Raw genomic sequence first — 21,255 nt, 5'->3', positions numbered from 1 at the left:
GGAAGGTGGAGGAGCGCAAGGTCTCTAACATCCACCAGCTCTGTGATGTCATCGGGGAGTAGTGGAAGAGGACTCCAATGGTAACCTGTGAAGCTCTGGTGAACTCCATGCCCAGGAGGGTTAAGGCAGTGCTGGAAAATAATGGTGGCCACACAAAATATTGACACTTTGGGCCCAATTTGGACATTTTCACTTAGGGGTGTCCTCACTTTTGTTGCCAGCGGTTTAGACATTAATGGCTGTGTGTTGAGTTATTTTGAGGGGACAGCAAATTTACACTGTTATACAAGCTGTACACTCACTACTTTACATTGTAGCAAAGTGTCATTTCTTCAGTGTTGTCACATGAAAAGATAGAATAATGTATTTACCAAAATGTGAGGGGTGTACTTACTTCTGTTAGATACTGTATATATATTAATCATCTCTAATCCCTCAATACAATTTACATCATGTTTACATACCTGTCTCCTGACTATTGGAAGCACTGGTCATTTCCACCGTGTTGGACTGACTGTGTTCTTGTTCTGTGGGAAAAAAAAACAAATACAGAGAGTCACAAAGCCGCACAATATTGGCACTCCATCAGAACCAACAAAAGATATGTGAACATTTTTTTAACCACTTCTGGACCGGAAGGATTTGCCCCCTTAATGACCAGGCCATTTTTTTGCGATTCGGCACTGCGTTACTTTAACGGAAAATTGCGAAGTCGTGCGACACTGTACCCAAATGAAATTGATAGAGCTTTCTTTTGGTGGTATTTGATCACCTGTGCGATTTTTATTTTTTGCACTATAAACAAAAAAGCGACAATTCTGAACAAAAAACAATATTTTTCACATTCTGCTATATAACATTCCCCCAAAAAATGTAAAAATCTATTTTTTTTTATCCTTTTAGGGCAATTTGTATTCTGCTACATATTTTTGGTAAAAAAAAAATTGCAATAAGTGTGTTTTGGTTTTTTTGCGCAAAAGTTATCGCGTCTACAAACTAGGGGAAAGATTTATGTAATTTTTATTTATTTTTTACTAGTAATGGCGGGGATCTGCGATTTTTAGCGGGACTGCGACATTGCGGCGGAAAGATTAGACCCCCTAACTGACATTTTTGACACTTTTGGGGGGACCAGTGACATTACTACAGTAATCAGTGCTAAAAATATGCATTGTTACTGTAATAATGACACTGGTAGGGAAGGGGTTAACCTAGTGGGTGATCAAGGGGTTAAATGTGAGCCTAGGGGAGTGATTCTAAATGTGGGGGGGGGGGCTTATGAAATGACCATAGAGATTTGTGATCCTATATAGAAGGATCACAGGTGGGGGAAGGCTGTCCATAAGGTTTATGGGAATGTTTGACCATTCTTCTAGAAGAGCATTTGTGAGGTCAGGCACTGATGTTGGATGAGAAGGCCTGGCTCGCAGTCTCCATGCCCTGAAGCTGTTTAGCAGGGAATGACGCGCCTGCACCGGAACTGATGAGCGGGTCTGGTGCAGGCGCATTGATTCCTGGGAGCGATGATGTTTAGCTCCCAGGAGTCATCACAAGCAGGAAGTGACGGTGCGGGCCCTGGCCTCAGAGGGAGGAAGAGGAAGAAATTTGAGTATATTTTCTTCTATAATAAGGTAAGTGAACAAAAAACAAAATCGTGATTATCCATTTCTTTTTCAGATGACACAGAGCAAGCAGATGGGGCAAAGTGACCTTTCAGGGTGGAACTCCGCTTTAACCTCCCTGGCGGTATGATTATGTCAGGAATTATGTACCAAAAGCGGTACAATTTTTTGAATGGAAATTTGGCGTTATGTACTATAGGCCTACAATTCTTAGTAGTTACTGACTTAAACCTGACCAAAACAAGACTCTAGTAGACATCCCAGATGTGATAAATTTGAAACACAAACGCAAGAATTATAATCTAATCAATAATATAATTTTATTATATAATATATATATATATATATATATATATATTATTGATTAGATTATAATTCATGCGTTATATATGAAAGAGTGTATCAATGCGCCTTACTGAAATATTATATTTCATGATACATTTCAGCTCGTGCCCACTCTACAATGGAATGTGGCCACTTGCAATTATATTAAACACACCTTTTCATTCATACACCCTGGACACTTGACAGTTGTATTTTGCATATAGACGACAGACAGTGATAGGTGTTTACATGTTAAACACCTTTTCATTCATACACCCTGGACACTTGACAGTTGGATATTTTGCATATAGACGACAGACAACACCTAAACACAATTGACAATTGCTTACATTAACACATCAGACAGCTGAACACAGACGGATCGGCTCTCCCACAAAACACAATTTCAGACACAAGACACCTCATATTGACAGAGATGTATAGGGAACACAAAGGCCTTTTCATGTATTGTTTTCTGTGAGATATGTTCTATTGATAAGTTGACCCATGAATTGTAACTGGTTTAAACAGGGTTTTGCCGCCCAAATTTCCTTTAAATGTGTGAGCGAAACTTGAAATAAACTAGATGTGTCTACGCTATGCTTAAGTGCTGTGTGTCGTTGCATCTCCTGGCCAGCGGGGGGGGAATTCACTATACAGGGGGAGTTGGGACTGAAGGGCCGTATATCATCTTGTAATTGCCTCCTGACAATATTGAGCTAACAGTTTGGTGTCAAGAAGTTGGGATCTGCCATAACACAATATTGGGTGAGTAATTCTATTTTTTATTTATTACCACCCTATACTGTCAGAGCAGATAAACGGTACCCAGTTAGTGCTATTTTTTAGCGCCTCCCAGGAATCTGATATTCCTAAAGAAAATAGGGGTCTGAAGCCCCAAAGATAAGAAGGGGTCTGATACCCCAGGCTCTGAAACCCGGTTACAAAGCAGTACTGTGTGTGATAGTGAATTCTCCCTCTAAACCTTGTATATTTGCTGTATAGACATTTAAGTGTATTTTTAGTCATTATATAAGATTGCATGCCATTGTATAGATGTAGGTGGAGATTGTATGTGATATTAAGCTGAGCTTGAAGGTATAAACTTGCCCACCAATAATAGTTAACAGCAAACCATAAATTGGGTGTATATAAATATGATTATAAAGACGCAGGAAAACCACATAAATTGGAAACTAGGTTTTCCAATAAAGTCTAAATACTGACCTCACCATCCCTATATATATATATAAACCTTCAAACTCAGCTAATTTCACTTTATATTCTGAGCTTAGAATAAATGGGCAATTCTCAAGGTAAGGAGAATCCCAAGGAAAAAAATGAAATTTACGTTTAGGAAAATTGTATGAAAATTGTATCGTGTATGGGCAACCTTAGAGGTGTGTGAGATCCATGGATCGTTATGTTGTGTTAGTTTTAATAATGTTCCTAAAAAATGGATTTTTGTAAGATCTTACCGTAAAATCCTTTTCTCTTAAGCTCATTGACAGACGTAGTCTTCTTGATTCTCAAGAGCTGGGTTATGTTGTCTCCGCAGGAGTAGGACTAGGCAGAAAGACAAAACGTTCTGGCTCCACCTTAGGGGCAGTCCCTGAGGGTATATCCTCCCTCTATCTGCTACAGGGAATCAGTTCTGTTCTAAAGCAGTAACAGAGAATTTAACCCAACCCAACTCAATGATAGAGGGGCGGGTACTACGTCTGTCAATGAGCTTAAGAGAAAAGGATTTTACGGTAAGATCTTACAAAAATCCATTTTTCTCTATCGCTCATTGACAGACGTAGTCTTCTTGATTCTCAAGAGCTGGGACATCCAGAAGCAGTGCCACAAAATGAGGGGTGGGATTGACAGAATCAAAATCCAATCTAGAAGGCCCAACCGGAGCCAACCAGAAGTATCAAAGGACTCATCGAGTAAACAGATGAGACCTACCCCACAAATCCTCGAGGTAGACCAACAGTCTCCTCAAACAGTGGCCTGCAGGAACCTTGCAGCCAGAAGAGGCATCTGACGATGCCATCACATAAACCTTATACAATATTGTAAAGGTATGAACCGACTACTAAACAGTCGCCTTGAAAACCTGAACCACTGACGCCTGATGGCGGAAGGTCCAGGAAACTCTAAGCGCCCGAGTAGAATGCGCCTTAACAGGGAACGGGGGATCCTGACCCTTAGATAAAATAAGCCTATACCACCGTCTGTCTGATCCATCTAAAGATGGTCGCAGCAGAACAGGCAACCCCTTCTTAGGGCCATCCGTGATCACAAACAGTGAATCCGTCTTACAAATTGAATCCGTAGTATTCAAGTATATCCTGATCGCCCGAACTACATCCAAGGAATGCCATGCAAATTCTCGAGGATGATTGGGCTAAGGACATAGGAAGGACAATACACTGTCCTTATTCAATAAAACTTTGAAACCACCTTAGAAGGAAGGATGGATTCGGATGAAGAACAACCTTATCCCTATGAACCACCAGATCTGGGGAACAACAGGATAATGCAGCCAGTTCTGACACCCTGCGTGCAGAAGTGATAGCCACCAAGAAGACCACCTTCTGGGATAAAGTAAGCAAGGGAATCTCCCTGATATTTTCAAAGGGAGGTGTCTGAAGAACCGACAGCACCAAATTAAGATCCCAGGATGGTAACGGCGCGTGCACTGGCAGAGCCAGGTGTCGCACCCCCTGGATGAAATTCCGCACCAAGGAATGAGTAGACAAAGCTTCTGAAAGAAGATAGCAAATGCTGAAACCAGACCCTTGATAGTACTCAAAGCCAGCTTCTGCTCAACTCCCTGTTGCAGAAAGCCAATATTCGGACTACCGAATAAAGATGTAGATGGAACCCAAGGGATTCACACCACACAATATAAGACTTCCATGTACGATGATAATCTTTCTGGAAGTCGCTTTCCTTGTTTTAACTAGAGTAGGAATAACTGAAGCTGACAATCCCTTGTCCTTCAGCACCTGGGTCTCAATAACCAGGCCGTTTAAAACCAGCGATCGTAAAGCAGGATGGAAGATCGGTCCCTGAGACAGTAGATCCTCCCTGAGAGGAAGTCTCCACGGGACGTCCGCCACCAGTCTGACCACGTCGGCGTAACAAGCTCGACGAGGCCAGTCCGGAGCTGCCAGGATTACTGGAATTCCTTCCTCCTCTATCCTGCGAAGAAGTCTTGGCAGTAACCCAAGAGGAGGGAAGGCATACATTAGCTGGTATTGCCCCCACGGGGCGATCAGTGCGTCTGCGGTTTCTGCTAGAGGATCGCGGGAGCGAGCCACGAATCTCTGAACTTTCCTGTTGAATCGAGATGCCAACAGATCCATATCCGGGGTGCCCCATCGTAGGCACAACTGGTGGAAAACGTCTGGATGGAGGGACCATTCCCCCAGATCCAGAGTCTGACGGCTGAGATAATCTGCCTGCCAATTCTCCACCCCCGGAATGAACACCGCAGAGATTGCTGGAACAAATCGTTCCGCCCAGCGAAGAATGCAAGCCACTTCTTTGGCCGCTCGGACACTCTTGGTGCCCCCCTGGTGATTGACATAAGCCACGGCCGTGGCGTTGTCCGACTGGATCCGAACCGGGCTGCCCTGGAGCTGCTCGGTTCAGTGAATCAGACAAAGTCTGATCGCTCTCAGTTCCAATACATTAATCGGTAACCTGGATTCTTCCGGGGACCAAAGTCCCTGGACAGATAACTGACCGAGAATTCCTCCCCATCCGGATAGACTGGCATCCGTGGTCACTGTCGTCCAATATATTGGCAGAAATGACTTTCCCTGGCTGAGCATCGGAGACCGAAGCCACCAGACCAGAGACTCTCTGGTCTGTTTGCTCAATCGGATCTGATTGTCCAGGGATTCCGGATTCCGATTCCATCTGAGAAGAATCTCTTGCTGAAGAATTCGGGTATGGGACTGGGCAAATGGGACTGCTTCGAAGGAAGCCACCATCAACCCCAGAACCCTCATGCAAGTCCGAAGGGAAGACCAGCTGTTGGATAGTAACAACTGGACTGCTGATTGAATCTTTCGGAGTTTCCCTACCGGAAGAAAAAACTCTTGTCCTGACTGTGTCTAGAATTAGACCCAGATATTCGAGCCTCTGGGTGGGAACCAGAAATGACTTTTGCTGGTTCACCAGCCACCCGAATTCCTGTAAAGAAATCATAGTAATTTCTATGTTTTGTAGCAATGTCTGAGGAGACTCTGCATGAAGCAGAAGATCGTCTAGGTAACCAAGGATCGATATGCCTCTTTGGCGCAGAAGTGCCAACATTGGGGCCAACACCTTCGTGAAGACCCGCGGAGCCGTGGCGAGACCGAAAGGTAACGCCACAAACTGATAGTGGTTCTCTTCTACGGAAAAGCGTAGAAACCGCTGATGTCCTGCGAAAATGGGAATGTGAAGATATGCGTCCTTGATGTCTATGGACGCTAGGACATCCCCTGGATGCAGAAAGGCTGCTACTGTGCGAATGGACTCCATTCTGAATCTTCTTATGTTGACAAAAGAATTGAGTGCCCTTAAGTCCAGAATTGGACGCACTTTGCCCTCTTTCCTGGGTATTGTAAATAGGTTTGAATAAAACCCTTGAAACCGTTCTGTCCAAGGAACGTGGACTACCACTCCTTGTTGTAGTAAATCTGTGACTGCTCTCCGCAGATCGTCTAAACGATCCGGGGATAGTCGGCTATTGGAAGGGAAGAATCGCGCCGGTGGAAGAGATCGAAACTCGATCTTGTACCCTGACCTTATGACTTCGCAAACCCATCTGTCCGGGATTCTGGAAAGCCATGGATCCGGGAACCGGCGAAGACGTCCCCCCACCCCAGTTATGGGTGGGGGCGCACCTTCAGGCTTTGGACGGTTTATCTTCAGGTCTAGAGGGGGCGGGCTTTTGCTTGCCCGACCAACGACCCCTGACGCCTCCTGCAGGAGCTTTGGAGGACTTAATTTTTTCACCCGCGGAACGAAAAAAACCTCTTGTGAGCAGAAAAAGAAGGCCCTCGTCTTTGACGAGTTCCTTTACCTTTAAAATTTTGCGGTAAAAAGGTGCTCTTTCCACCCGTGAGATCCTAATGATCTCATCTAAGTTGGCTCCAAATAGACGCTCTCCTAAAAAGGGGATATTAGCCAATGCTTTTTTGGAACCTTGGTCGGCTAACCAACCTTTTAGCCACAGTGTACGCCTGAGAACCACCGCTGAGACAGATGCTCGCGCCAATAATGAAGTGGCGTCTAACGCCGCATCACACACAAACTGTAACCCCTGTATCATTTGTTTCAACGAATCTGATACCGCCTGAGGGACCTCTTCTAGGTCCCGGCGTAACCACTTGGTCCATACAGTTACAGCCTGCGAAACCAGACCAATAGCAATTATTGGTCTGAAAGCTGATCCAATCAAGGTAAACATGGTGCGAGACATAGCTTCTATCTTGCGATCCACTGGATCTTTAAAAGACGGAGCGTCTTCTAGAGGAATAACCGTGGCTTTATTCAATCTAGCAATTGGTGAATCCTCAAACGGATAACGCCTGTTAATGCGTTTAGAAATAGTAGAAATGCGTTTTGGCAGACTCCATTCTTCTTTGATTGGATTGCCAAAACATTTGGGCAATGGAAAAACCTTCGCCACTTTGATGCATTTTTTAGTCCCAAAAGGGATTTCAGTTTCAGCTATTTCTGACGGAATACCCTGTAATCTTAAGGTTTCTTGAACAGATACAATGAGTGCGTTTACCAACGCTTCCTCTCTGGCTATGGCTGATGCCGAAACATCCTCCTCACTGTCTGAAAAGACAGTACACGAGACACCAATACCAGATGAAGTACCTGCAACTGCAGAAATAGGCTCAGAGTCTGAATCCGAGGTTTCAGATAATAAGGGGTTAGGCGGGGTCGCTTACTTGCGCCCTGTCCCTGACAAGCCACTTCCACCCGGGACACAAAAGTTTCCATAATAGCGGACAATGATTCAATCGTCAGTGGGGTGCTGGAGGATCCCGCAGACCCCTCGAGGGGATCCGGAGGAGATACATGAGTGGCAGGGTCCATGTTAATACAGGACACCTTTGCCAGAAAACACAAAAAAACTTTTTTTTTTTTTTTTTTTTCAAATAAAAAATACCTCTTTTTTTTTTTTATGTGTCTCCCCCTAGCGCAATAGCGCCCCTCAGAGTACCTGCTTCTCGATCCCACAGAGAGAGAGAGGGACCCCCAAGGCTCACCAACCGATGCAGTGAAGTTTCCAACCAACTGCAGTCAGCGTCTGTCTTTTACAGACTGGAAGGAGCTGTTGCTTTTTCCCGGGTAGAAGGACGTGGCTCTGCCCCCTGTGTACGCCTTCCGGCGTTCCCAGCTCTCCACGAGGTAGCTGGGCTCATGAAACATGGCCGCCCCCATACAGGAGACATTAGACTCCAAAAACATGGCGGCCGGCGTGACCTGAGGACATGCATGCACCTGGTCTACGGCAAAATGGCGGCGGACCGCCGAAATCGTTTTTCCCAGCACATCCACCTGCATCTCTGCTGAGTGGCGATTGATTGATCTACAGGAGATACACTACAAATAAGGTAGGATTATACCTCCTATGTCTGCTGTAATGCTACAGTCTGCTGGGTAGAGTGTTAGCTCTCAAACCAAGTCCACTTCCCACAAACACATGCTGTATTTACAAGGGGGACTTTTTAGTATCAGATATATACTGACCATGTATGGAGGGGCCCATAATTCATACTGCCTCATAACGAGGAAAGAAAAAAGGGAACGTTTACTCACCATACCAAGCCGACAGGCACCCTCTCTTCACAATACCCTCTCCACCGGGGTGGGGGGTTGTGGACCACTCCGGACGCCTCGACTCTCAGGTTCCTGGCGTCCAAGCGAGACTTTTAACTCGCAAGGTCAGTCCCTCCAATGGGACTCCGTCGCGGCCGACCCAGCGCGGAGCTCTGGTCTGCACGCGCTCGTAGGCAGAAACCGGGGTGACCACTGGATCTCAACATCCAGCCCGTCGCCCGGCCCCGCATACTTACTTGAATGTGTCGCGGCCGACCAAGCGCAATGCAATGGTCTGTGCGCGCTCGTAGGCCGGCTGGGGTGACCACTAGTGTCGCCCAGTCCGGCGTTTTTGCTTGAAGATCTCACAGGAAAAACACTGGAGAAAAAACTACCTAAAAAAATATTTCTTCTAAAGAAAAAATCTTGCCAGGACCAAAAAGATCCCAGCAAGGATCTTAGGTCCTTACTCCTGACTAGACAGAAAAAAACTGATTCCCTGTAGCAGAGAGAGGGAGGATATACCAGCAGGGACTGCCCCTAAGGTGGAGCCAGAACGTTTTGTCTTTCTGCCTAGTCCTACTCCTGCGGAGACAACATAACCCAGCTCTTGAGAATCAAGAAGACTACGTCTGTCAATGAGCGATAGAGAAAGTGCTGTATCAGCAAAGCATTTCATAACACTGAATGAATACTGGTTGCATAATGATTTGTTTTGTGTTTATTACTTATGTTTTAAAGTGATGTGACTTTGCCATGAGTACAACAAAAAGGTAACAAATCCGTGCTATGCTGGTCATGGCAGCTTTTAGAAGCAAGAAAATATATTTGGTGTGTAAAGTGTGACCTTAAGGACTAAAATTGTATTTCTATCCTTAAAATCGTGAGCAATTTTGAACTTTATCATTGAGGTTTTGTGTCACTGACTTTTTATCTTTATCACTGACTTTTTAAAACAAAAAAAAATTTGGTGCCTTTTTTTTAGCACAAACCCCCCCCCCCCCTTCTCCCGTCCGTGACACAGGTAATTGCAAAGGCTAGGGAGTGTAAACAGTTGTATTGTACAAATTGACTGAGCTGAGTAAACTTGAAGAGGAAAGTACAAAAGAATCTAAGAATCTGTTAATCGTATATGCAGATGTATATTAACTATCAGTTCAGTTTTGCTTTTGTAGAAAAAAACAGTTTTGAAGAATGTTCCAAATGGGTGAAAAATGGTGACGTATAAGTTCTTGTAGCCAAATGGGAAATTACTAATATTTATTTTTGAGCTGCTCATTTTTTAACCATGGTGAACAATAATAATTTTTTCTTTGAATTTATGGTATACCATAACAAAACAAAAAAATATAGAAATCCACGTAGTAATAATTAGACGTCAACAATTTTTGGTATTAGAGAAGTGCACTGTTAGGAAGGAAAATGTTTGACATGCTTACTGTATGCTAAATTCCTCTAACCGTTGGTTTATTTTTAGGAGGAAAAGTAAAATGTTTTGTTACTAAATTTTTCTTGATGCTTATTTCTCAGATAAATTTAATTTGAGACTTTCAGAACGAAGGATGCTCACAGCCTTCAATGACAACCCAACCTTATGGGAGTATTGTTTACAAATTGTTTTTTTCTGATTGATTAGACTGTTAGAAAGTTCTTGTTTATTGGGTGTCAGATATTTGATGTGTTCTAATTTGACATATATGAGCTCTGGCATTAATGAGGTGCTATGCCTTAGATAATTAAGCATATCTTGTCTTATAAAGTTTTCTTTTATTGTATTGTGAGATGGATGGAATTGGATGACTTGTTGCTCTATTATTACACCTATAGTGTGCTAAGAATTGTAATGAATTTATGTCAGCGTTACTACTTTGGTATTGTTAAAGATTTAAACTTTAAGCCAAGGTAACCTCCTGTGGTGAATTCAATTAGTTGCATGGCCAGCCAAGCCATCTCTTTTCATTCTAAGGTGACTCATTGCCCCAGGCTTTGCATATAAATGGTCCTTGAAGTCAGACCCTGTGTCTCCAAGGCTATTTGGTTTCAATTTCCTGCTCAGTGTCACTGAGCAACTGTGCAATCCCTTATAAATTTATGTTTGCATGGGTACTCACTTCTAGCTGTTTTGTGTGCCTCTGTGTGTCCATGTACACAAGACAGCTTGAATTTTACTCCCTGCTGTTCAGTGATCACAGCATCTTAGCCATGCAAGGGATTCTCAATTGTCTATTGGCCTTTAGTTCTAGGTAGCTGCCTGCTTGGGTGAGTCAGAGGACTGCAAGTTAACCCATCTCCACCTTTGGAGAATACAAGGCAGTTCAAGCCCTCCAAGGGCCCTCACCATTGTTGCATGTGTGGACATGCTGTGTTCTCCCAAAATAGTGCCATTAGGTATCCTTCCTGTCTTAAAATTACCTGCCTTCCTGTAGGCCCTAAACCCCAGTGCTGCGAGTGGTTCTTACTAGCATTTATTTTGCTGCCTGCCTGTAAGACCAGAAGCCCAGTGCCGCAATATACTCCTGCCATTCTTGTAAAACTTGTATTCTTGTCTCTGTACTTACCTGCTATTCTTGCTGAAGTCAGAATGACTCCAGACCCAAGTACCAAGCTATCTCCCTTTGAAATTTTGATGGGGAGACCCTTCCCAGCCCTATGAATCCATTAATTCTCATATCTAGAGCTTGCAGCAGATGCAAGAGGAATATGTGGCAGAATTAATTGAAAAATTAAACAGTGATTATGGTGATATCTCGCTCTCGTTTCCTTTGCCAACAGGTGCACCAACCCACCCATTCAAGCCTGGAGACAGAGTCCTGGCGAAGGCCCCCCCATAAGCTGACGTCGCTAGACCCACCCTACGGACCTCCTGCGACAGTTCAAGCAGTGACCAGAACAGCGGTATTGACAGACGACTCCCCGGTTTGGATCCACGCATCGCGACTGAAGGAAGCCCCACCTCTGGACCCCACGACTGCGGACCGGAGATTGTGACGAGCACCAGACGAATTCCAGTTGGATCCAGACAGACGCATTGGTACAATGCCAACGGACACCCCTACTCCTGGAAGACTTCCCATTCGTGCAGCAGTGGTACTCTTTGTAGCAAGCTTAACACTAGTAGCCACTGTCTGGTTACTTGCAACATGTGCTCACCACCCGGAGAACCTCTCCTCATTTTGCCCTTCCTCACCCCAGGAAAGGAGAGAGACATGAGACATTCATGTCTCCACTTTACAGTTGAAGTCAAGCCTATTGGACACAAAGGACATTGTTTAACGTTGTAGCCGCCAGGGATTTAGTCTGACCGCTCTGATGATACGAGGGTCGAAAGGGAATTTTCTCCTCCCATTGAACGTGGGGGTTTATTTTTGCCCTTTCCTGGCAAAGGCTTTAGGAGATGTTGGAGATTCACATGCTATAGTCAACAGGTGGTATGTGCTGCCATGGTCTATTTGTAGTGACTTTATTGCCATGATATGGAGTTTAGATTTTTCAGGCCATAGATTCTTGCAAGCTATGGCCCTCCCCATTGAACATGTCTGTTTTTGATTTGACAGAATTCTAAGAAGTTATATCCCTATGTGCACACAACCAAGTCACCAGCCTACATACACCTTAGAATATAATGTCACCTGTTTTGTGCAAGTCAGTTACCAATAATATGAAATGCACTCATACACAACCCAGGTATGTCAAGAATGTCCAGCTCATTCATAGTTGGACATATATCCCAGGAGGGCACATAGTGCTATTCACAGACTCTAGGTGATCCCACCCTTATGAATAAAGTTGGGATCAAAGGTTGGGTTGAAAGAGTGTATCAATGCGCCTTACTGAAATATTATATTTCATAATACATTTCAGCTCGTGCCCACTCTACAATGGAATGTGGCCACTTGCAATTATAATAAACACACCTTTTCATTCATACACCCTGGACACTTGACAGTTGTATTTTGCATATAGACGACAGACAGTGATAGGTGTTTACATGTTAAACACCTTTTCATTCATACACCCTGGACACTTGACAGTTGGATATTTTGCATATAGACGACAGACAACACCTAAACACAATTGACAATTGCTTACATTAACACATCAGACAGCTGAACACAGACGGATCGGCTCTCCCACAAAACACAATTTCAGACACAAGACACCTCATATTGACAGAGATGTATAGGGAACACAAAAGCCTTTTCATGTATTGTTTTCTGTGAGATATGTTCTATTGATAAGTTGACCCATGAATTGTAACTGGTTTAAACGGGGTTTTGCCGCCCAAATTTCCTTTAAATGTGTGAGCGAAACTTGAAATAAACTAGATGTGTCTACGCTATGCTTAAGTGCTGTCTGTCTTTGCATCTCCTGGCCAGCGGGGGGGAATTCACTATACAGGGGGAGTTCGGACTGAAGGGCCGTATATCATCTTGTAATTGCCTCCTGACAAGATTGAGCTAACAATATATTATATATATATATATATATATATATATATATATAATATATCCCCCCCCAGCCCCCCCTTATACCTACCCGAGCCTCATCCTGATCCAGCGATGTGCATGAGAGCAGCAGCCCACCCGGGTCTCCCTCTCCTTATTGGCTCACACAGCAGTGGAAGTCAATGGCTCCTATTGCTGTCAATCACAGCCAGTAAGCCAATTGAGGAAAGAGCGGGAGGCGGTGCGGGGCCGAGGCATGCACTGTGTGTGTAAATGGGCAATGTCCATTCACAGCCTGCTCGAGTGCCCTCATAGCAAGAGGCTTGCAGGCTGGCAGGGGGGAGGAACCAGGACCACTGGCGGGGGACCCAAAAAAAAAAAAAGAGGATCAGGGCTGCTCTGTGCAAAATTATTACGCAAAGGTAAGTGTATATATATATATATATATATATATATATATATATATATATATATATGCACCTATAGTATCACTCTAACAGTAGTTATTCCCCACTAGAATAAAAAGTTTGAATGGATTTGGGTTTTTAATACACATGGATCATGGCCGTCTTTAAAGCGGAGTTCCAGCCTCAAAATAGATAAAATCGATTTTGGGCCATCCGCTTGCTGAGTGCAACCTGAACAAGAAATGGATACTGGTGATTTTTTTTTGTTTACTTACCTTATTATAGAAGAAAATATACTCACCTTCCTTCCACTCCCTCCCTCTGCGGCCGCGGCCCACGCCGTCACTTCCGGTTTGCGATGATTCCTGGGAGCTGAATGTCATCACTCCCAGGAATCAATGCGCCTGCACCGGCCCCGCTCGTCACTTCCGGTGCAGGCGCCTCATTCCCTGCTAAACAGCTTCTGGGCATGGCCAGAAGCTGTGGAGGGATGACGCGCCCGTACCGGACGTGACGAGCAGGGCCAGTGCAGTGCATTGTGGGACTCCGACGTCACGGAAGAGGACACGAAGAGGGATGCTGCGGCTTTAGCTGCCCAAACCTGAGATGGCAGCGCTGGAGAAGAAATTTTCAAGGTAAGTATTTCTTCTAAAAGGTAAGTGCGACCCGGGACAGTACAGAGGCTATCTATTGTGGAATGCACTAGCCCTGACTGTCCCGGGGGTATTTTTAGCTCAAATTTACCCGCGAGGCCGGAACTCCGCTTTATTATTGATTGGACCCTGGGCAAACTTTTTCTTTGGGCCCCCCCCCCCATGCAATTTCACTCTCCACCCCCAACATCCCATAGCACATAGACATATCTCAAAAAACCAAACACACACATAGACTTATCTAAAAAAAAAATTAATAATGTAAACAAAGAAATGGTCCACACTCACTGGTTGCTAGAGGTTACTGTGCATTATTACTGCTCACTGATTGGTTACTAGTCATTACTACACATCATTACCGCTCACCCATTGGTTGCTAGAGGTTATTGCTTATCATTACCGCACACCCATTGGTTGCTAGAGGGTACTCCTTATCATTACTGTTTACTGATTGGTTGCTAGAGGTTACAGCATATCATTACCACTCACTGTCTTCAGCCCTGCAGAACATCACACCTGTCTCCAGCCTGGCAGACCATCACACCTGGCTCCAGCCCTGCAGAGCATCACACATGTCTCCAGCCCTGCAAAGCATCACACCTGTCTCCAGCCCTGCAGAACATCACAGCTGTCCCCCCTGTCCCAGCCCTGCAGAGTATCACACCTATCTACAGTCCTGCAGAAAATCACACCTGTCACAGAACATCACTCCTGTCTTCAGCTCTGCAGACCTTCACACCTGTCTTCAGCCCTGCAAACCATCACACCTGTCTCTAGGCCTTCAGAACATCATACCTGTCTCTCCTCTCCCTGCAGAACATCACACCTGTCTCCCCTCTCCCAGCTCTGCAGACCATCACACCTGTCTCCTCTCTCCCTGCCTTGCAGATCATCACAAACGTCACCTCCTCTCTCCCTGCCCTGCAGAACATCACACATGTCTCCTCTCTCCCTGCCCTGCAGAACATCACACATGTCTCCTCTCTCTCTGCCCTGCAAAACATCACACGTCTCCTCCCTCCCTCCCCTGCAGAATATCAGATGTCTCTTCTCTCCCTGCCCTGCAGATCATCACACATTTCCTCTCTCCCAGCCCTGTAGACTATCACACCTGTCTCCCCTCTCCCAGCTCTGCAGACCATCACACCTGTCTCCTCTCTCCCTGCCTTGCAGATCATCACAAACGTCACCTCCTCTCTCCCTGCCCTGCAGAACATCACACATGTCTCCTCCCTCCCTGCCCTGCAGAACATCACACATGTCTCCTCTCTCTGCCCTGCAGAACATCACACGTCTCCTCTCTCCCTGCCCTGCAGAACATCACACATGTCTCCTCCCTCCCTGCCCTGCAGAACATCACACATGTCTCCTCTCTCTGCCCTGCAGAACATCACACGTCTCCTCTCTCCCTGCCCTGCAGAACATCACACATGTCTCCTCCCTCCCCTGCAAAATATCACATGTCTCTTCCCTCCCTGCCCTACAGACCATCACACATGACTCCCCTCTCCCAGCCCTGTAGACCATCACATCTGTCTCCCCTCTCCCAGACCTGCAGACCATCACACCTCTCTCCCTGCCTTGCAGATCATCACAAATGTCATCTCCCCTCTCCCAGACCTGCAGACGATCACACCTGTCTCCTCTCTCCCTGCCTTGCAGATCATCACAAACTTCATCTCCTCTCTCCCTGCCCTGCAGAACATCACACGCCTCCTCTCTCCCTGCCCTGCAGAACATCACAAATGTCTCCTCTCTCTCTGCCCTGCAGAACATCACACGTCTCCTCCCTCCCTTGCAGAATAATAATTGTCTCTTCTCTCCCTGCCCTGCAGATCATCACACATGTTTCCTCTCTCCCTGCCCTGCAGACCATCACACATGTCTGCTCTCTCCCTGCCCTGCAGAACATCACTCATGTCTCCTCTCTCCCTGCCGTGCAGAACATCACAAGAGAGGAGAGATGTTCTGCAGGCTGGAAAAGGAGAGACAAAGCACTGTCAGTAAACTAAGAAACTTGCAATAGTTTTTACCCTGCTACTGGGCCCCCCATACCACAGAGCTCTCCAGACCCGCCCCCATATGGCTGTAGAGGTTGCCCTCCACCTCTGCAGCCTGACATGCTGAGGCAGGAGACACCACTCTCTGTAGCAGGGCACCGGAAACAGTGTCAGATGTTTCTCCACCAAACCTAGCACCAGCCAGCCCTGCTGCAGACATTCCCGGGCAGCGTGGGCTTAAGGGTCAGCTGCTTTGGGCCCCACAATAATGACAGGGCCCAGGGCAGCTGCCCCATTTGCCCTGCATTAAAGACGGCCCTGACGGGGATCTGCAACGGAAGAGGAAATTAACTGAAACAAGAAGAATCAAAAAATTACCTTCTGCGTTCTGAGACAGCGGCTCGGTGCAGTCCATTTCCAGACCTGCAGAATGGGAGAAGATTGTGGGAATTATTGCGCTCCAGAGATTTACTGCCACACCACAGGAAATGCCAGTATTTTACATTAATTCTACATTGTATCTGAACGCCACAAACCAAAGTGCTACTTAATTCATTTTTAATCTTCAAAGCAACTTCCCCCATTGATCCATTTCTCCATGCTTTACAGTGCATCTAGAAAGTATTCACAGCGCTTCACTTTTTCCAATATTTGTTATGTTACAGCCTTATTCCAAAATTATTTTCCTCAAAATTCTACAAACAATGCCCCATAATGACAACGTGAAAGATGTTTGTTTGAAATCTTTGCAAATTTATAAAAAAGAGAACAGAGACCATTGAGTACTGTCCGTGATACTTTTTTTATTTGCACTAACATACAATTTTTCAGGACAAGCTTTCGGGGTATGTCCCCTTCATCAAGATCCAAGCAGTACTGATCCACAAAATGTTCTTAAAGGGAATTTCAGAACCATGCAGGAAAGGAAAACTTTTGAACTAAGAATGATACTTCTTTTTGACACAAAAAATAACGGCTTAAACTTAGATATGGGTTTCCTTACTCATTATCCTACAGTTTTACGACCCCCTCCGTGACTATCCCCCCCCCCCACCTTCCCCTGTCTTCAACTCTCCCTCTATCTTATCTCACTAATCAAGCTGGTTTTATTACCAGTTTAACTTATGTTTGTTTGGTTTTTTCCTTTTTTTTTTTTTCCTTTGGCTTAGAGATTTTGTGTTTCTTTACCATGCTGCTAACATTTTGTGGATCAGTACTGCTTGGATCTTGATGAAGGGGACATACCCCGAAAGCTTGTCCTGAAAAATTGTATGTTAGTGCAAATAAAAAAAGTATCACGGACAGTACTCAATGGTCTCTGTCGCAAGTGCACTAATACAGCTACAATTACCTCTCGTAAAAAAGAGAAAAAACCCGTACCGTTCCTTCAGAGCCCATAAACGGCGGCTCCCGTGCGCATGTGCAGGAGGGACATCATCGTGGCTCCGGACAGTCGCAGAGCCCGAGTCTGCGAACCTGGAAGCAAAACGGGGGGAGAATGGGTGCGCCCGCAGCACTGATTTTTTGGCGCAGGATGGCTTTGATTTAAGGCAGGTTTAACATAATGTGCTAGTATGCGATGCATACTAGCACATTATGACATTACCTTGCAGGGTTGCAAAAGAAAAAACCTTCAGTGGTTTAGAATTGCTTTAGCCTAGGTTCACACTGAGGCCAGTTTAAAATCAGCTGAACTCACACGATTTCAAACTGGCATTTTCAATTCAACTTCAGGGGCAATTTTACAGACATCCGAAATCGACCCCTGAAGTCGCACCGATTCAGGCAGTGCCACTACTGGCAATTGGCTCTGATTTGACCTGTCAAAACAGACCAATCTGATCATGGGCTTCATGTCCTTTTTTGTGGTTTCTGTTCATGTGCATGTCAGAGCTGAGCTCCTGCTACTTAATGAGAAGCTCTTTCCTTTCAGTGCTCAGAGGCTGCTCAGCTGTCGGTTAATTACCAGCCAATTGTTGTTACCACAGTGACTCACCTGGTTACCATTACCTGCCTCATTAATCCAGCCTACAGCCAGCCCCTTTTTGTTATTTAAGCAGCTTAGCTCATTTCCTCCTTGCCCGTGCGTGGTCTATAATCCCCAGTGTGTGCAATTTTGCCTGTTATACTTCTCTTCCGATTCCTGTTCCTGATTTTAGCTCCTGACTACGCTGACTTCTGGTTTCCTGACCCCGGCTCGTCTGATTACCCCCTCTGGCATCCAAACCCTGGCTTCAGTTTTTTGCTACATTCCTGAACTGTGTTATTTTTGCTATTTCATTAACCACTGTTGCTCCGGAAGGTTTTACCCCCCTTCCTGACCAGGCCATTTTTGCGATACAGCACTGTGTTGCTTTAACTGACGATTGCGCAGTCGTGCGATGCTGTACCCCAAAAAAAATTGATATATTTTTTTTCTCACAAATAGAGCTTTCTTTTGGTGGTATTTGATCACCTCTGCGGTTTTTATTTTTGTGCTATAAACAAAATAATAAACCACAATCTTGGGGGAAAAAAAACAATATTTTTTACTTTCTGCTATAAAACATTCTCAATAAATTTAAAAAAAAAAAATCGAATTTCTTTTATCAATTTAAGTCAATATAATTTTTCTGCTACATGTCTTTGGTTAAAAAAAAAAAAAATCATAATGTGTGTATATTGATGGTGTTATATCGTCTACAAACTATGGGATACATTTATGGACTTATTTTTTTACTAGTAATGGCGGCGATCAGTGATTTTTAGCGGGACTGTGACATTGTGGTGGACAAATCTGACACAAAGCGACACCAATACAGTGATTAGTGCTAAAAAAAAAAAAAGCACTGTTACTGTACTGATGACACTGGCAGGGAAGGGATTAACACCAGGGGCGATAAAGGAGTTTAGTGTGCTCCTAAGGAGTGCTTTCTAACTGTGGGGGGAGTGGATGCACTAGAGCAGGGATCCTCTAACTGCGGCCCTCCAGCTGTTGCGGAACTACACATCCCATGAGGCTTTGTAAATCTCTGACATGACAAGGCATGATGGGAATTGTAGTTCCTGAACAACTGGAGGGCCATAGTTTGAGGACCCCTGCACTAGAGGAAATTAAAGATCTGAAACACAAGATCTCTCTGTTACTCCCTGACAGAACAGCGGTCTGCCTTGTTTACATGTTCTGTTTTTCCGCTGAACAATGGGCAGCCATCGCGTTTACGCCCCCCCCCCCCCCTACATCACCTGCACAAAATTATGCACATGTACGTCATTTTGGCACAGTCGGGCCACCCTGCCGCAGTATATATGTGTTGGGCAGTCCGAAACTGATTAAAGGGGTGATTTTTACCTGCACTTTCTGTTTCTGTCTGCTTCCTGGTTCCTGACAGTGCATTAACTGAGATATGGTTGGTGCTGTGATGCTGGGACATGGTCCCTGGACGCAGCATTGACCAAGGTGCAGGACTGTAGCGGCCAATCCAGCACACTTGGCATCTGTATATTACATTACTGTTATCTCTAAAAATTACCGGATTGGTTGCTTGGTGTGAAAGCGGTTGTAAACCCTAAAATAAAAAAAAATAAAAAAAAAAACCTGCAAGACAAAGGCATAATGAGCTAGTATGCATCGCATACTATAAATATATGTAGGTAGTTGCCAAGTACTGTGTTACCATAATCCCTATAGAGTTATTTAACAAAAAACCCCCTTGAGGAATGGTTGGGACTTTAGAGGTAACTATATTAGACTCTCATGACAGAGATATATAATTAAAAATGTGTCTTTATTTTGAAAAAGTAGAATGATTACAGAACCATCAAAACAGAAGGAACATATATTAGGACAGTATACATGGACATTTATACAAACAGTCACAGGTTACAGCAGAATCCAACGCGTTTCAAATGCAGTATAATACATGAATCTTCCTCAGGGAATCTGCATATATTCCTGAAAAAGTAACCACATACAGAATAAGTCCCAAAAAGAGGGGCATAGTTCAGTATATACAGTTTACAGATATATAGATATATATAATCTTGCAATTGCGACCATGTAGTCTCGAGAAGAAGAAAAAAAAAAAAAAAAAAAAAAAAACAAAACCCAGGAAAGAAGGGAGGAGGGGGGGGAGAAGGGAAGGAAAGGAGAAAAATTCCCAGATGGAGTACCACTGATTAGGAGATCACATACCTGCAAAAAATGGGAAAGCCCAACAACCCTGTCCCAATGGGGATATGTTCCGTTCCCACAAAGTGAAAGCTAGAGTCAGGTGTGTGTATTATTGGCCTTAACCTAGAAACAATGGTAAACAATCAGAAAACTACTATGTAGAGTTAAGGCTCGGTTCACATATATGCGATGCGGGAAGGCTGCGAATCCGCAGCCTTTTCCCGCATCGCACACGCACCCCTGGCAGTTCACACTGCCATATGCGATACGCTGGGGGTGTCAATGTAATCTTAACGACACCCCCAGTTTGATCGCATATCGCAGTGCGATCGTGCAGTTCGCACAGGATCGGATCGCACAAGTGTGAACCGCTGTGCGATCCGATCCTGATGTGGCTAGAAAAAAGGGTCTTGTGCGTGTTTGGAGCGGCTGCGGTGCGAATTTAGCCATACAAACTGTATGGCTAAACTTGCACCGCACAGCCGATCGCATGTAATGTCGGAGCAGTGCGCTCCGACATTACATGCGAACCCCGCACACGCACAAGTGTGAACCGGGGCTCAAGCTGCACTATACCAAAAAATATTTCAAACAATTCACCTGGTTCGATGATTAATCACAAATAAAAAAAAAAAAAAAAGTGAAGAAAAAAGGGAGTAAAAAGTTTTCCCTGAAATAAAAAACACAGGGGGGAGGAAAAAGGATATTGTTCCTGGAAAGTTCCAATTGATTATTCCATAATATGAGTATCTCCAAAATTTGATAGATCCTATATTAGGAAAGGAAAAGGAAAAACTAAGCCATACATAGATGTTCGTGACCGTCA

At 44.7% G+C, this 21,255-nt stretch overlaps 1 long non-coding RNA gene across 1 annotated transcript in view; it reads right to left on the bottom strand.

Annotated features, from left to right (window-relative positions):
- Positions 1 to 468: 468 nt before the first annotated feature.
- LOC309551171 overlaps positions 469 to 21,255 on the bottom strand; it is a 31,100-nt gene continuing 10,313 nt past the window's right edge. The window contains exons 3-4 of the long non-coding RNA XR_014225058.1: positions 16,655 to 16,699; positions 469 to 527 (exon numbers count right to left, since the gene is read on the bottom strand). This is a non-coding gene — a long non-coding RNA (uncharacterized lncRNA). The remainder of the gene's footprint in view (positions 528 to 16,654; positions 16,700 to 21,255) is intronic.

The sequence above is a fragment of the Pelophylax lessonae genome, assembly GCF_965119305.1.
Source record: "Pelophylax lessonae genome assembly, chromosome: 3".
Lineage (NCBI taxonomy): Eukaryota > Metazoa > Chordata > Amphibia > Anura > Ranidae > Pelophylax > Pelophylax lessonae.
The sequence above is the reverse complement of the archived record's forward strand: the minus strand, read 5'-3'. Positions and strand labels throughout refer to the sequence as shown.